Raw genomic sequence first — 5,160 nt, 5'->3', positions numbered from 1 at the left:
ATGCATGTTTTATTACAGAATTTCAATATGGATTGCTACCTTAAGCATTGCCAACTAGTTAATATTTCCATAATTAATGAAGCTACATTAAAAAGGAAAAGGCAATTGGAGGGAGGGTCAAAGAGCTAAGAGACTGTTAAGTGGCAAAAAAAGAGTAGTGTTCACTGTTGAGGATCATAAGAGTCTAATATTTTTACCACATATTTTAGGTCCTAAATGGTGCATCTCAGTATTTTAAAAATTTTATGTTCATTTAAAAATGTGAGTGTTCCTACTATGCGCCAGTAATTACAGGTGTCCTGGAGGCTATGAATACGACAGCCTGGTCCCTCACAAAGCTACTTTACTTTCTCTGAGGCAGTAAGTCAGTCTCTTTTTTTCCTATTTTATACCATTTCCTAAAGTTGAAAGGGGCAAGACCCAAGAAGCAAAATATTTTGGTCTTAGGTCTCACAAAAATCCATCTAGCTCAGAGCATAGTATAAAAGCAAAAATGCGTCTTGAACTTAGTCCCAAAGGATTCTGTCTTTGGGATCAGATAATCTGGACTTTAAACTATAGCCCTGCATTTCGTTACTTTGTGAATGGCATTGACCAATTTATTTAATATCATGCATTGCCTTGTTCTCTTAATCTGATTGGAGAGATTGGACACGATTCCCAAGGTCTTGAAACTTTAAAAGTTTTTATGATTTTTATTCAGCTCCTAAAATATAGTCCGCTGGTATTTCAGAGGAGGAAATGAAGTGGTCCAGTACCTCTGAGTTTCCACAGCTGCTCCATCAGTGTTCTTGCTTGAAATTGTTCTTCTGTTACATTTTCCTTATTTCTAATCTAACGTTTTCATCTGCTGTTTATAATTATTCACTTTTACTCTGGTGAGTGTTTTCTTTTTCAATTTCCTTTTAAAATTCAATTCATATAACAGCATTTGCCATTTTAAAGTGTACACTTCAGGGGCGTTTAGTACACTCACAGAGTTGTGAGGTCATTACTTCTGCTTATTTCTAAAATATCTTCTTCACCCCAAAAGGAAACCTCATGTCCATTAAGCAGTATGCGCCACGCCCTTCCTCCTCCAACCCTTGGCGAGCCCTGCCTTCTGTCTTTATGGATTTACCTGTTCTGGATAGTTCATGTAAATGGAGTCATAAACTATGTGGTCATTTGCATCTGGCTTATTTCATTTACTACTATAATATTTTACGGGTTCGTCCATGGGGTGGTATATATTAGGACTTCATTCCTTCCTGTCACTGAATAACATTCCAGTATGGATACATACTGCATTTTGTGTAGTCATTCATCCATTGATAAAACCTGGTGAGTTTTTGTGTGCTAGTGAGAAAACGTTATACGGACATCTCCAGCAAAGAGTTAGTTCCTGGCTTTTCATCCTAAATTCTGTAAGGTTCATAAAGGTGGTATTGTGGTACCAGGTGTATTTTACTCCCCGTCAATACCATCAGATGCAGTAAGTGATCTTTAAATGTGTTTTGAAGGAACTGTGATGGGTAAAAGTGAATTATTAAATTGCTTCAGAAAATTTTACACTAGAAGCTTCTTACACATTTTCTTCTCTTTTTTGGCAAATGGCTGCTAACTTGCGTTGTTTGGAGTTTTTTGTTTGTTTTTTAGAACTGATGAGCTATTCAGGACCCTTGGGCAGATGGAACTGTTACCAGAGAAATGCATGTATGGCCTTTCTCCTTTGCTAGTGGGCGTGGGGTTCTTGGGGTGCCACTGGAGTCAGCATTTCCAGAGGCCCCCAGGGGAGGATGACATGTGGTAGAAAGCTTTCTTTGTGTGGAATTACGTCATTGGGTTTCCAAAGGCCCATTTCCCTTAGTCCAGTCCCGGAGGACGTGCAGCTGGGAGTTCAGCAGAGCTAGAAGTAAAGCCAGTGGCCAAAGTTTCCTTCCCATGGTGCCACTGGGTTCGGTTTGGCATTAGGCTAGTTGTAGTCCATTAGCCCATTGTGTGTGGCATCCACATGGCTGTGGGACATGCGGACGAAATGCAGGGGCATACGCGCCCGGAAAGCCAGGAATGAGAACCAGGAGGCGAGAGAGCAAATTCCTTTGTTTAGGAGTTTAAGTGTCTCGAATCTTCCAGCCCTTGCAGTGGCCATGTCTACTCTGGCCAATGACCTGTTCCCAGGTGTGACTGACAGGCAAGTACCTTCCCTATGTCACCTAGTCTTTACTGGGCGTGTCTATTCTTTCCCCGTCCAGTCCCTTCCCTCGGGGATCTGTGGGGAACAGACCGGTGGCTTTGCAGCTTCCGGGCAAAGCTGCACAAATGAATGCCCATAATATTTGGCCTTTCCCTCGCTCCTTTCCTGTTATTTATAACTAGTTAATTACAACGGTATCAGAATCACTCTGCTCCTATATTTGTTCACGTGGGAGGTCTGACTGACAGAATTACGTTTTCATTGCAGTTCTGCAGATTATAAAGGCAGTACAGTGCGGTGGATATGTAGGGGAGTTCTTAAACATCCAGTCACAATAGGAACCTGTAACTTCTCATCTGATAGAATGTAAAATAGCTGCCTGGGATGAAGATAGTTATAATGTATGTAAATTTCTCTGTCTCTGTCTGTCTCTCATCTGGGTGATGTTTATCTAACACTGTTGTAACCACTGCAGACAGGAATTTCCCCTGCTCTGTTCTTCAGCATGTTCTCCAGCGTTACTGCCGCCTCCCCCTCACCCCCACCAAGGACCTGAGCCTCAGCCAGGCTGATCTCCATTCATTGTAAAGGAGAGAAGGAAAATCCTTGTCATACGAAGTTTACCTTTGGACTTTATTGCCGTAGAGTTTTAGTCCTTATTCCTAGGGATTCTGGCCTGAGGAATTTGCATTTTAAAAAGCCCACAGGTAATTTTGGAGTCCATGCTGTGGGTGACATTGCAGTTAGGGCTTCAAAAAACCAGATACCATGTTTCATTGAATCTAAGGTGTTCGTAAGGTACACCATTATTTTATATACTACCAAGAAAAAAATGTGGTGAGCCTAATCCCGAGTTAAGACATGTTACATGAGGGAAGCAGTGTGCACTTTAGAATCAGCAAAATAGAGTGAGCCACAGGCCCCTGTTTGCTATGATAAGAGGTTATTAGGAAGCATAGAGACTATGAAGTAAAATAATTATGCAGCATTTCTTCCAACCTTTTACTGTGTAAAATATATGTTATAATAAACTTTAATATAAGGTGTCCTTACTTGACATTTGTCATGATGATTGTACTGATGACTGTTTTAAAATACAGTTTAGCTATATTCTAGGCCAGGGGTCCTCAAACTATGGCCCGCGGGCCACATGCAAATACAAATATTGTATTTGTTCCCGTTTTGTTTTTTTACTTCAAAATAAGATATGTGCAGTGTGCATAGGAATTTGTTCATAGTTTTTTTTTAAAACTATAGTCCGGCCCTCCAACGGTCTGAGGGACAGTGAACTGGCCCCCTGTTTAAAAAGTTTGAGGACCCCTGTTCTAGGCTATCCTGCACTCCAGTTTGGCCCCTATTATTTTCAGTTGATGGTTGATGGCTCAGTTCAGTAGCATTATTTCGAGCTTCTTTGTACTTTAGTGATTTCCATTTGTAATGACAGTCCCCTGAAACACTTACTGAATGTCACTTTGACATTGGTTGTCGCTTGCCCATTTAATTATCTTTATCGCCCCCTAACCCTCATGAAGGGCAGCGAGCTGTTTATAAGCACATATACCAGCCACCTGCCATCCCTCTCACGAGTAGTTTAGGATATAGTGAAAATAATCAGGGTTAAGCACCAAACATTTGTCAGAGTGAACCTGAGCTCCGCCTGCCATTTTGGGTATCTTGGGTATTGGGGAGAGAATATCCGAGGGTGAGAACAGGTCTGTCTCCACTAATGGAACTTGAGTGAAGCACAAACCCACCTGCTCATGGTGCTTCCTTCCTTGCCTTCCTCTTGGAAAATAAATTATCTTCGTCAAGAAAAAGGTGCTTCGCTGTATATTAGACTTGGGAGGGTAGCAGAGCATGTGCCCGTTTAGTTCTTCATCATTGGAAGTGCTTGTTGGTCAACGGAAATATTTCAGAAATCTGATACCTCCCTTGTGAAGAAGTAAGAACTTTAGGCCTCTTTTAGCTAAGGCATGTTGAAGGAGCAGGACTATGGAAATCTTCATGTTGAGATGACCCATGCGGAAATACTTCTGCTCCCGGAATGTAGTGTGTGTGACTGGTCTGTTGGGTTTGACTTCAGCAAGAACTGAGTGCTTAATAACTGACTGCAGGGCAGAAGCAAGGGGAGACGCACATTCCTGGTGTGTGTGGACACTGAATGAACTCCCCGGGGGCTCTTTCTGGGTTATCTAGAGGGAATAGTCCAATGGCCCACTGCCAGTCGCCACCCCCCCACCCCCCAGGCACCACAGACCCCCAGGCGCCTCTGTTTCTTGCTCACATGTGATCTTCCCTTACTGTTGCCCACACCCAATCCTAAAGAGCAAACACCTCCCCAGGGACTCTGCACCCCTCCCAGAACTAGCTCTGCCTTCCCTTCTCTCACCCCTTTATCTCAGCCAATGTCCTTTCCTTCAGCTGCCTTACACCTTTCTTCCCCAAACTGTTGCATCAGAGAGCCCCCTCAGCTCCCAGACCGACCGCGGACTGTCCTCTCCCCTGGCTGCTGCTGGTGGGCAGGCTGCCTGCCCCAGGACCTGGTGATTTTTCTGCCCAGCATCTGACTCAACTCAACCCTTTCTTTTAGACGAGTTTGTGGCTGTGAAAGTTTTGCCTCTCTCTCCACTGAGACAGTGGGACAGGGTTGGTCTAAGCAGGGCACTTGCATGATTTAGCAGGGCACCTTCGCCAACCGGTTTTTTACTAGAGGTACAAGTTGGAATTGTAGTTATATTGGATCATTTTTTATTCTTAAAGGATGGCATTTTATCTAGCTGCTATACACTGAGTGGCCAGATTATTATGACTGGCCAGATTATTATGACCACCCCATCAGTACAATGAAGTGAATTAGTTATGCAAATAATAATAATAATAATAATAATAAAACCTTGAGAGTATTTGCTTAGGAAGTTTTCAGTATTCAGTATTTTTGGAAGTGTCAATGAAGTACTGATGGGGTGGTCATAATAATCTGGCCA

The sequence above is a fragment of the Myotis brandtii genome, unplaced genomic scaffold, assembly GCF_000412655.1.
Source record: "Myotis brandtii unplaced genomic scaffold, ASM41265v1 scaffold907, whole genome shotgun sequence".
In the NCBI taxonomy this organism is placed as follows: Eukaryota; Metazoa; Chordata; class Mammalia; order Chiroptera; family Vespertilionidae; genus Myotis; species Myotis brandtii.
Note: the sequence above shows the minus strand (reverse complement) of the source record.